The sequence below is a fragment of the Passer domesticus genome, chromosome 18 (assembly GCF_036417665.1).
Source record: "Passer domesticus isolate bPasDom1 chromosome 18, bPasDom1.hap1, whole genome shotgun sequence".
Taxonomy (NCBI): Eukaryota; Metazoa; Chordata; class Aves; order Passeriformes; family Passeridae; genus Passer; species Passer domesticus.
Genome location: NC_087491.1, coordinates 6996256 through 7009017, shown reverse-complemented (window position 1 = coordinate 7009017; position 12762 = coordinate 6996256). Strand labels below are relative to the sequence as shown.

The window sequence follows — 12762 nt, the reverse complement described above, 5'->3', positions numbered from 1 at the left end:
CCACATTACAGCAATCAGCTGATCTGAGAGAAACAAGACAAAAATCACTGTGTTCTGGGAGGCTTGTGAAGATACTGGAGGCCATATGTTCCCATCCCCAAATGGAATGGAACTTAGGCTTTCCATCACAACTTGCTGCTACAGAAGCCGCTTTTATCCAGCTTAAACATAAGGTGGCAAAGTCTCTCAGCTCCCAGCTAGAAGCCAGCATCCCTCAGCTGGAAAAAGGGTTTGTGGTCAGGGAGGAGCAGCCAGGACATGCCATCCCTACAAGCCACACAGCCAGCTCAAACCACAGCCCCTCGTGCAGAAGCAGCCTTGCAGGGAGCAGCCTCCTCCTGGGCCACAAAGGTACCTGGGGACTTGTGCCATGGAGCTGTGCACGTGGCACCGGATGTCTGCCTCACACAGCCTCCATCCCTGCACTTGTGCTCTCTCCCAGCTGTGTTTTGGAAACCCCTGGCAGCCACAGCAGGCTGGTGTCACCCTGGCGTGCCAGTGCCCTGCTGATGGACACTGAGGGACCCCAGCCTGTCCTGTGCCTGGGGGAGGGCAGCACTGCAGGTACACCTCTCCCAGATCATCCTGAATTGAGTTCAAACCCACCACGAGGGGAATGGCAGCCCATAATCTCCTCCATCAGCATTTAATCCTCACCATCTTATCGCACTGTGCAACACATCGAGCAATTTTAGCTTTCGTCACCTGCTGCTGATTTCTCATTTATATTCTCTGGGACACAGTCTTCTACCCAGCCTGATTCCAGTTAAAACTCTTCACCTCTCTCCCCACAGGTCTGTGATTGCTGTAGCTGGGATGCAGGAGACCACAACCAAAGGATGTCATTCCAGGGTGACACCTCTTACTGAGCACTCTGGTGCTCCTCTGCTGAGCATGGCCACAACAAAACCCAGCCTCTGTCCACAAAACACCCAGGCCATTGCACAATTACAGGGTTATTGCACCAAATCCAAGGGATTTGCCCATCCTGGAGCCTCCCACCCTCCTGCAGCACCCCAGCCACGGCTTCAGCTCACTCAGCTCTCTCCCTGCTACAGGACCCGACCCAAGTGCAGTAACTCTGGGGGGTTTGCCATTTCCAGAACGTGGCCTCTCATTCCCCACCCTGCCAAAATCCCCATCCCCACCCTGCCAAACCCCCACTCATATCCCATGTGTTGGCTCATCCTCCCATGGCTGCCTTGGCCTTGGCTGAGGTTTTGCCTCAGCTCGTGTCTGCCTGGAGCAGCACTGGGATCATTTTGTTTTAAATCTGTTTGCTTCCCCCCAATAATTCTCCCTTTTATTTTATCTTTTGATTTCCTCTTTGGCACTCAAGGCAAATCCACTTCTCTGCACTCTCAAGGACCCTTCAGAGCCCCATCACAAACAGCAGCAAAGTGCACCCTCTCCTCCCGTGGAGCTTTTCCAGCTCTTTCCTCTCTGATACCTCAACAAAAGTGCCCCAAACAGGCAGGCTGCTGCTGTGCCAAGGCCACCGTTGCTCCCGAAAGCTGCATTTTGCTCCCAGGCTCAGTGTGCCCTGTGACTCTGGGCTCTGTCCTTCCCCCCACACTGTCCCTGTCCCCACCTGGACCCCCCTGCAGCAGCAGAGCTGATAAACTGCGTGTCAGGAGGACTTGTGCATCCAAACAATCCAAATTCCAATTTCTTCCATCTCCCTCATAAAGGAAAAATTCATCCTTTGCAATTTCTTTTTATGAGACCAGCTTTTACAGACCCTCCAGCTCTCGTTATGGAAAATAAGTGGAAACTCCTGGCAGGGGATTATATTCTTTGGGTTTGGGGTTTTTTTTAATATATACAAGCAAAAGCGTATATTATGCACTGCCTACATTGGCTTTGCCAACAAAATTTGCTGATGCTTGCAAAATCTATAGGATAGTTGTCCAAATTTGCCTGCCACTTGCTACCCATAGACAGTCATGAATTGTCCCTCTTGCTGACAAGTTAATGTTGCATCATAAACTGCAAGTTTTGTTGCTATAACACATGGCTGAATTCAATATGTCAGGAAAATGATTAATTGCCCCAGAGATTTGGATCTTTAAAAATAGCAGAAATTCAAAAGCCCAATGTTCTTTATTCTAATGCTGGTAGAATTTACATCATGGTTAATAAATAACAGGCCTCTTTCAGAAATTAGGTCATTAGATTATTGTATTTGTAAACCTAAAAATTTGATCAGATGTGGATAAATTTGATCAGAACTGGTAATATCCAGGATACACTGATGAGACTACTGTGACATCTCAAAATTTATGGGTATTATTTCAAGGAAATCTTGGTCTGATTTTCAAGTGTGTGCAGGTTTAGGCGCTCCAGTATTGGGGTTAGATTTTAAAAAGAAAAGGTTCTTTGCAGCACCTCAGAAATTTGTATCTTATTATATCCCAAAAGAGTGGTGCATGTTGTCACCAGGGGCAGACACTGATCTCTCTGTGACAAGGCCAGGACCCAAGGGAACAGCTGGAGCAGTCTCAGGAAAGTTTTAGGTTGGATTTCAGGGCAAGGCTCTTCCCCCAGAGGGTGCTGGCACTGCCCAGGCTCCCCAGGGAATGGGCATGGCCCCGAGGCTGCCAGAGCTCCAGGAGCCTTTGGACAGCACTGCCAGGGGTGCCCAGGGTGGGGTTGGTGGGGGTCTGGGCAGGGACAGGGGCTGGGTGATCCCTTCAGACCCTTCCAGCTCAGGATATTCCATGATTCCATGAAAACAGCACATGTACTCTCAGCATTTGGAGTTGCAGCTGCAGGAGGTTCTTCCAAGGCCTGTCTGCATTGTACAGAACCATTATGACAAATGTGCTCTGCACTCACATATCCTCCACTCCTTCTGCTCTTTTTGTGTAGCTGGGATGCAGGAGACCACAACCAAAGGATGTCATTCCAGGGTGACACCTCTTACTGAGCACTCTGGTGCTCCTCTGCTGAGCGTGGCCACAACAGAAGCCACCCTCTGCCCAGCAAAGCAGCCAGGCCATTGCACAGTAACTGGGTTATTGCACAGTAACTGGGTTATTGCACCAAGCCCAGGGGGTTTGCCCAGCCCAAAGATGATGCACTTACCCCAGGGCACCCACAGCCACCAAGGATGGCCTTTGCCAGTGCTTGACAGCAAATCTGCAGAGGGAACTGCTTCTGGTGGGATGCTCAGGCAAACCCAGACAGGCAGGAAGGGGCCACATTTCCCTTCCTGAGCCAATCCTGACCATTTTCACATGCATACCTCTCCTGCACAGAGCAGCCTTCCCAGACCCTGCACCCCACCAAGAGCCTGGGAAGAGCTGCTGTTGCCAGGAGGCACATGGAAAAATAGAAGCCAATTATAAGTGATGGCTGGGCTGACAGTGAGTACTTTTAATACAGCTACCACACACGAATGCCAATACACTGGGCTGAATCCCTTTCTCATGAGCCCTTTGTATGCTGCAGGCTGCCAAGGGGAGCATGGCCCCCAGCAGGACAGAGCCTGACCTCAGGGCTGCCTTCCTGGGGTGTGGGAGGAGGGAATTGGTGCTCTGAGCCTGCAGGAAGCAGATGTGGATAAAATCTGCTGGGACATTACAGTTTGTTAAGCCTGTACCTGTGTCTGCTTCATTTCTCAGAAGTCCTGGCAATGCAGGAAGAATCAATATTTCCCCAGTGTTAGAGGATGCTTGGAATTAGAACACGCTGCTTTTACCCAGAGCACACCTATTCCCCAGAGCTGCAGGGAAATTTGGCACATAAATGCAATTGATTGAATGGCTTTGTCATAAAACAGACCTGGGGTCACACTGGGGGGAGGAGAGGGAACCCCCTGGGGGCCTGCAGGGAGACCTTGTCTGCTCAGAGGGACAGAGCAGCCTGAGGGGACACCAGAGGGGAGCTGCACACAGGGCTGTCCATCCCTCTGCTCCTGCCCTGGGGCCACGGCTGGCTCTGAGAGCAGCCAGCAGCACCAGCCGTGGTGCTAAACACCATCTGCCAGCCTGCAGCCCGTGCTCCCACAGCCCTGCACAGCCCAGCTCTCCAGCAAACACGACACACCAGCTCTCAGGACAGAGGGCTCTTTCCCATTTTCTCTTTAAATGCCTCCCTGCTTCTCTTGGGGCAGAGGAAGGTTGGTAAACAGAGCCCATGCTAGCACAGAAACACAAGCCTGGCCTGTACCTGGGTTGTTTTTTTAGAAAATGTTCTCCACTGAGGCTTTTCTGTTCCCTCCAGTCTCCACACCGGGACCCCAAGCTTTGGCCAAGCCTCTGCTCCTAACACTTTTTTGTTTTCTTAAATGGACTGAGAAGTCCTTTCATAAAGTTCACTTGAGGAAAACACATTCATGCCAGGGTCCAAGCAGGATTTCAGCTCAGCCCCTCACTCACATCAACAGTGAGCCCATCTCATGACAATGTCCTGGCCTTGAAGAACCACATCTGTGCACAAAAACCCCTTTCTGAGAAGGCTTTTGCATCCGTGGAGCTGGAGGGACTTACAGCAATTCTCTCACTCCAGGTGATGGACACCAGCCTGAGGCTCTCCCTCAGCTGCCTCTGCCTGCTGCTGCTGTGGTCTTGGGAAAACACAGTATTTAAGACATCTTGACATTTAAGGCATGTTCATGTCCAGGCACCTAAGTTTGAATATAAGTATCTGTTTTTGCAAGTGTCTTCTAGTTTTTCCAACCTTAAAGCATGGAAGGCAATGTTTAAAAAAATGGGTAGAAGCACTTCTGTGTCAGATTCATGTTTCAGACACTATTTTTGAAGGGCAAGTTCTCACTGCTGGAGGAAGGCACAATAAAGTCCAACAGTGCTTTACAGGGTGACTCATCCTGACTCAACAAACAGGTCCTGGGACTAACCCTGACACTCTTGTGTGGACCTGGCCAGACAACTTGCCCATCTCCTATGTTAGATTTCCATCAGAATTTAGGACAGGCACAGAAATAAGCAAAAAGACAACAAGGAGATACAGAAACACCTGGAAAAGAAACCCTGGCTGCAAAACAATTCAGTAAAGTCACAAAATCAGCCCAGTAGAATGAGTTGTCTTTCCTGGCTGTCCAGTCACAGCCACCTCCCAGGACGTGTGAAACATCAGCATGGGATGGAGATGAGTTTCCCAGAAGTCCATGTGGGAAGGGACCAGGAGTGGAGGCAGCAGAGAAGGTTTGGTGTCCCAGGGGAGCAGCCACACACTGCTCCAAATCTGAGCTTCCAGTCCTCCACAATGAGGGGGAGGCTTTAACCACAGCTAAGAAAAGCTAAGATGGGAAGGGGCAGATGTAATAATCTGGGGGCTCCCTCCTGTGAAGATGAGTGGGCACCACAGGAATGAGGAATGAAACTCAGCACAGAGGTGGAGCCTGCTGAAAACTGGCACAACGCGTCGCTGCACTGAAGGATTTCAGCTTTCACATGCTCCATTTTTCCAACCCAACAACATGAATTTTTCCACAGAAGCAGATGCTTTTCTTGAAAGATTTCTTTGAGCAGAAATGCCAAATTCTCCATCAGGAAACTGTTCTGATGGAAGCATTTTCAACCAGCCCCATTTGAGGTCTATTTCAGGACTGGCCTTTGCTGGCCTGAGTCAGTTCTTTAACTCATCATGGGTTGTTTTTCCTGCCATTAGGTACTTTTAAATTGAGAGTGTCTCTGCTTTAACTGAGCTCCTGCTACTGTTTAGACAAGCCCTTGCTCTGAGTCAGGCCATGAGCACTGAGCAGCCCTGGCTGAGCAGGGCTCACCTCCCAGCAGGGAATCCCCTTCCCAGCAGGACTGTGGCTGTTGTACAGGGATTGCTCATCCCTCCACACTTTCATCTAACCTGCCCCCCCTCAAATCCAACTATTTAAAACCAGTTTTAAGGCATTTTTCAGCCTACTCCACCCATTTCCAGTGATGTCAGAAGAGTTTAAAACCATTGTCTGGTTCCACAGGGTCATTTCCACTCATGTTGCCACTGATGAGCTGGGAATGATTTCTTTCCCTGCTCAGTTTCAGTTCAGCATTCTGCTGCACCCATGTTGCATCCCCTGCCCTCCAAGTGCAGGAGGACCAGGTGCCAAGGAGCTGCAGATGCCACCAGGACAGCAGGGAATAGCATCAAGCAGCTTGGGATGCTCCAACCACGTCTCCAGGCCTCACTTCAGTGTTTTGCCACCCTTCCCAAGGAGGGCTCTGAGCAAAACCCTGTGTTTTCCTTTACTGGGATGGGGTCTGGGCAAGCTGGGCTGCAAACAATTAACAAGGCAGAGTCCCATAGCTCTGACCTGGGCTGAGAGCAGCAACCTCTGCCTTGAGCCACAAAGCAGAGAAGCACCCAGCAGGGATTTCATGTATTTCCATTTAGGTTGGCAAAGACCTTTAGTTCATAACTTCCAGCTGTTAGCCCAGCAGCACCGTGCCCACCAGTAAAATCATGTCCCTAAGAGCCAGGCTTTTGGAATACTCCCAAAGATGGCAATTTAGCCTGTTCAATGCCTGATCACCCTGTCAGTGATACAATTTCCCCCAATATCCCAATCTAAACTCCCCCAGCATAACATCAGAACATTTAATTTTGTCTAATTTCTCGTTACTTGGGAGAAAGGACTGGTCCCCACCTTGCTCTCCTCAACGCTGAAAGGAAGTTGTAGCCAGAAGGTCTCTCTCAGCCTCCTTTTCTCCCAACTAAAAACCCAGTTGCCTCAGCCACTTCTCTCAAGGCTTGTGCTCCTTCTCCAGCTCCTTCTCCTGAAGAACAACACTCAACAAATTTAACAAAACATTTAACAAACACCACCAAGTTTCTCCCCGTTGAAAAGCCACCTGCAAGCGGCAGAGCAGCCCAGAGCTCGCTGCCCCTGCCCTGCCCCAGGGGTGCTGGGGACCTTTCTCCACATCTCACCCTTCTCACATCCTCTCCCAGAGGGGAGCAGAGCATTCGTGGCCTCCGCTTGCCCTCTTGTGGTGCAGCTCCAGTCAGGCACCGCAGCCCTGCTCGGTATTTACCCCGCAGTGAAGCTGGGAGCTCAGACCTGCACATCACACCTGGAAACATCAGCTCGGGCTCCCCAGGTACCTTCTCAGACATCCCCAAAGCAGCAGTTGTGCCGAGCTGTCCATCTCTGCAGCTCACAGCTACATCCCTCCACTCAATGCTGGTTTTCATAGAAGCATTAAAAAAAAATTTCTATGCGTAAGAGGATTGGATTTCCAGTAAAAACTCCAGCCAAAAACCATTTGAAAGTTTGTGTTTGTTTGTTTTCTTTAAACAAATCAAAACAAACTCTGCTTTAGCCAAGAAATGAACCAGAAAGTTATTCTTGTCCCTCCACAAATAAGTCCTGTGGAACACTGGATCCTTTCAAACCAACAACAAAAGCTGTACCATAAATAGAGATTACTTGTTTTCACTTCTATCATTTCCATTACAAAGACACTTCATCTTTTATTGAAGTAGCTCGTGGTTTAAATTAAAATTTGTTTTTAAATAGAAATATTGTTCTCTTCATTCAGTGGTGAAAGCACACCAGGGTGGGAGATCGGTAACACTGGTGGCTGTCATTTAGGAAGGTAGCTAAATTCACAGCATGCCTGCAGAGAGTTAAATGCACCTCCACAGAGGATCTTGGACACTGGGACCTTGGAGTGTTGGGTCTCCTGAACTCAGCCTCATCTCCAGCTCTTTCTAGAAACCCACAATTGCCCTGGTGCCCCAATGACACAGGGATGTGTTTGGTATTGCTGGGCAACCTTCAGGAAGGTTGTGCACATCTCACACCTGATCCCTTCCTTCACACCTTTCATTGGTACCACTGGGATCCACAAGATTTTTCACTCAAGCATGTGCTGTGAGCTCCAAACAAGAAACACTGGATTAAAACCAAAAGACATCCCACATTTCATTTGACTCCCTTCCTGGAGTGTTCCCAGCTAGGTGGCATAGGTGGCTAGCTGGTCTGGTGGCAGGTGTCCCTGCCTGTGGCAGGGGATTGTAACAAGATCTTTAAGGTCCCTTCCAACCCAAACCATCTAGGGTTCTATGATTTACAGTTTAGTGTAAGACACTTAGACAAGCAAACCCTACCAGGGTTTGGGGTCACCATTCCCCAAAACAACACAGCCCACAGGCAGAGAAATCTGCTTTGGTTGAACCTCAGCTGAGGAGAGAGCCCAGAGGATGGAGCTGCATGTCCTATGCAGGCAAGGCCAGATGATTTAATAGCTCTTTCAAGATCTGCTCCTAGAATCTGAATTTCAGAAAAACAACAGTCCCAAGAAAATCAATGGAAAAGCAATTTGCTGAATGGTTAAGGCATAAGAGCCAGTCCATATTTTGAGCAGCCCATCACAAGCACAACAAGCACTTTAAAAAGCCATTATTACTCCAACTTGCAAACAGCCTAAGGCACAAAGGGAGAAAAAGCAGACTGAAATGTGGAGATGCACCGGGGGTGCCTCTGGGAGACTCTGCTCTGTTTGGAATTTTAGGAGGTGGCAGCCAGGAGTGCTCTGCTGCCACCTCCAGTGCAAAGGAGAAAATCTGCCTTATTGTACTGCACCGACCCTGCCTGTGCCTCGTGGTGGATGCTGCACACATTTTGCAAGTTAGAGAAACCCTCTGGCCATTTGCTAGGGGTGAAGGTCAGTTCACATGAGATTTCCTTAAAATGACCTCCCTAAAATGCATCTCCTGCTGCAGCTGGGGACTTTGGTCTGATCCCCTTGGGGCATTTCCTGCTCCCAGATCTGAGCACTGTCCCCTGAGATCACACAGGAGGAGAGGCGAGAGGCCTCAAGAGATGCTGTGAGGTGCCACAACCAGCTGGGACACAGAGATCCCACCAGCACACAAGTGGTTCTTTTGTGAGCATCACCCACACACCACCATCAATCAACAAACACAATCGTCACCACACATCCAGGCTGGAGTTTTGCTCTCCAAGCCTCACTGAGCTCATTCAGGGGCTCCAGGGTGCCCTGGGCACCGCTCAGGCCTGGTGCTCTTTCACCCGAGCAGGAGACGGGGCAGGGCTCTTCACACCCTGGCACTGAGCTGGCAGCCTCAACTGGGAACAAGTGAAACAACCCAGCAGCACTAATTGGTTCAGTGCATCCCCTGCCAGGGACGTGGCAGCTTTTGGGCACTGCCACCACCTCCAGGCCTGGCTGGAGCTGCACCACAGGAGGGCAGGGGCTGGAGGGACTCGCTTCTCCTGGCTCCCTGCTCTGCAAGGACCTTCCCCAGATTTGCGCCCACTGCAGAGTCAGAGTCTTACTGGGAAAAATAGAAAACTGGCACTCCACAAGGAAAACAAACCAAACAAGCCCAGGTAGGGCTGCTGGGGCCCTGCCAGCCCCAGGAGTGGTGGCATGAGCCTGCCACCAGCTGCAGGTGGCCACCAGCTCCCCCCATGTGTCTGTCCAGAGGGCTCAGCTCACCCATCAGGACCCCCTAAAGCTCTCCCAAACCCCCACTCCCCCCTCACATGGAGCCAGGAGGATGCTCGGAGCCTCTGGCACCACTCCCTGCTGAGGCAGGACCACCCAGGCTCAGGAGCAGCCCGGCCTGGCCAGGAGCACAGGGAGGCCAAGTTCTCATTACTGCAGATCATTAGCTGCACCCGAGAGCCTCCCCTTATCACTTTCCCACGTTGACACCAAAGGAGCTGCATCACTCTGCTCCAGACTGGAGGGTCTGCTGGCTCAGGTCGAGGTGAGCTTCAAACCAAGGGCATTAACCCCTTCTGCACCTTTCACTATTGTTTCAGTCCCTCCGGAGCCAAGCAACTTAAAGCAGTGGCTGGCCATGCTTCATGTTTCATTTGTACATATTGTCAGGACTGACACAGTTTAACCAGAGCCAAAATCCCACCTGAAAGGTGATTACTGTAAAACTGGAGCCATGCCAGCTGCTGTCTGGGACTCTTCATTGTCCCTTACCAACAACCAGGCCAGGTGCCAGGGGGTTCATAATTGCTGTGGGTGAAGCCTTGCTCAGCCCCCTCACGAGGCAGCCCCTCACCCAGCACAGCCAAGGGGAGAAAGAAGTTTGGGAATGCCTAAAGCTTATATTTTTCACCACCAATTTAGTGATTTAACTTAGTGTTGGCCAGCTCTTTTGTCAGCAAGGATTTTTATCAATAAAGCAAACTAGGGAAGCTTTGCATGTCAGTGAGAGCAGAGGCACAGCTACAGAGCAGTGAAGGTGACAGAGAAGCCACATCCACCCTCAGTGGCACCAGAAACCACTGACACAGGCTCAGAGGTGGGAAACAGGGACGGACATTTCCCCAGGAGGAACAAACACCCCACAGCCCTGCAGCAAATCCCTCACCTGGGCAGGAGAGTGCTCCATCCCCTGGGCTGCCCCTCTCCCCAGCAGGGAGAGCCTGAGCCCCCCATTAACCCCTCCTGGGTGAGGGCACACACTGGCAGCAGAGCATGCCACAGCAGTTCCACCCCAGTTTCCACAGCAAAACCACCAGGAAATCCCACTCTGGGCAATAGCTGGAACAGGGATCCCAGGGACACAGCTCAAACACTGGTAAAACCCAAACCCCACTCAGCTTAACTCAGCTCAGCTGAGGTGAATTGCCTCTCTAATCACCCACAGGCTCTGCTCCTCCCTCAGGAGCCCCTGCAGCCTGGGGGACACTGCTGAATGTTCCCTGACCTTCCCCTGAGGAGTCAGAATGCCCCTGTCAGGGGCTTTGATCCCATTTCTGACTGCTGTTGTTCTGAAGGGCTGTCATTCCCCTCAGCACCATCTGCTCCCCCTTTACACTCCCAAAATGCTTTTTTTTTTTCTCCCAGGTATTTCCCACTGCTGCACCTCCTGCCCCTTCAGGCAGCCACCCCTCAGACTGCACAGATTACAGCACTCTGTGCTGGAGCTGCTCAGTCCCTGGCTGTATCCTGTGAACAATCTACCAGCTAATTAGTAATTAATGATTTCCACACCCCTAATGCTTCCTTTCCAGGCTAGCAGAGCATTTTATGAGCATAAAGAAACCAAAACTCATCATTCCCCAGAGCCAGCAGGGAGCCCAGCACACCCAGGGATGCCAAAAGCTGCTCTGCTGCTCACCCCAGCTGCTGGGACATGGCAGTTTTGGGGCATCAGCCCCATCCTCATGTGCACCATCCACATCCTTGAGCTACAGACAATTTTCCTCTGTGCCCATTATGCACCACTTCCATCAAATAGAGCCATGTGCAGCCACATCCACTACAGAACAGAAATTACCCCTCTCCCCCCTCATTTTTCTTCTCCCCTAGCCCAACATAAGCATCACATTCTTTCTGAGACACAGCTCTGGTGTTGAACACCATGATTTAGGAATTTAAACACCATTGAGAAGCACATAAGAACCCCCTGCCTGCTGCCTCTCTTCCCTCCCAGGGCTGCAGAGGGGAGAAGGACCCCAAATCAGCAGCAGCTGCCAGCAGCAATTGGCATCCCAGCTGCAAATAACTCTGGCTCCCTTGGCCCTCATAAATAAGAGGAAAAAAGTTAAGAATTGCTTTGCCAGATGGCTGTAGATCATAAGTGATCTGTCAGAGGAAAAATAAACTGCTCACTGCTTTTTTCCCCACAGGACTGAAACATACCTGGATTTCCACTTTCATAACAGCAGAAATCTCACCCATGCAGGGGGAAACAACATGAACTTTGCAGAGCTGGAGCTGCAGCCCATCACCCTCAATCCTCTGTGCTTTTGCTCCTTCCTTGTGTTTATTTAGAAGTTCCCAGGAGATCTGAGTCCAACACACACCACACAGACAGGTACAGGGGGTGTCCACGTGGATCTGTGCTGGCCCCTGGAGCAGCTCCCCTGCTTCAGCACACTCTGCACAGGCAAAATTCAGAGACCACTCTGCAGAAATCCATGAGCTACAGCTGTTGGGAGTCTGCTCCAGAAGGGCTGTTTCTGGCTTTTCACAGAGGTTAAACACCCCAAGCACTCTTTGGGCTTTAAGGCAGCAGAGCACAGGCAGCCCAGGCAGTACCTGGGGCCTCAGGGCCATCTCTGCCTCAGCCCTGCTGCTGCTGGCACACATCCCTCTGGACCAGCCTGCTGTCACATGCTGGTGGTCACCTCCTACACATCCCACACTCAGTGGCACCACCAGAGAAGATGAATTTTCTGTCCCTGGGACTGAGCAGAGCATCCTTTCTCACCCCACCAGCCCCTGCACCCCACAGAGCCCACCTCACTCCTGCGCACACCTTACCTGGGACAGCGAGGGATCCTGCACCCACACCTTGGAGAGGAGAGCACCCCTTCCTGGGGCAGAGGCACCTCCCTGCCTCCTGAAACTGCTCCCAGCCCCTTCCCCCCAGCAGGTGATGCCTCCTGGGCTGGCCCTGACCATCAGCACCTGTGCCAGGGCAGGACAGAGCTCAGGGCTCTGCTGCCACCTGGCACCCACTGATTTGCTCACTGGCTGCAACTGCTGCAGGAGCTTGCAGGTAGTCAGAGCATCCCAGAATCAGCTATGATCTCCACTTGGCAGGGATCCATGAGAACCACCCAGTCCTCCTCACAGGAGTACCTCACACTGACCTGAGCATCAGCACACTCCTGCTGCCCTCAGGCTCAGGGGCTTTGGGCTACAGCTGCCCCTTCACACTGGGAGGGATCCCAGTCTGTAATGGGATGTGGCCAGGGGCTCTGGTTTGTCCTGACCCCTTCAGGTCAGGACAAACCTTCCCCTGAGTAATTTCATCATATTTTCACATCAATAAAGAAGTTTCCACAAATGATTAAAG

General features: G+C 51.2%; 1 long non-coding RNA gene across 1 annotated transcript; it reads right to left on the bottom strand.

The window, feature by feature from the left end:
- Nucleotides 1–5855: 5855 nt before the first annotated feature.
- On the bottom strand, nucleotides 5856–12306 carry LOC135283214 (uncharacterized). Its single transcript, XR_010349069.1, has 3 exons — nucleotides 12225–12306; nucleotides 11601–11839; nucleotides 5856–7144 (listed from the first exon to the last, which is right to left on the bottom strand). It is a non-coding gene; the product is annotated as an uncharacterized LOC135283214 (long non-coding RNA).
- Nucleotides 12307–12762: the final 456 nt, after the last annotated feature.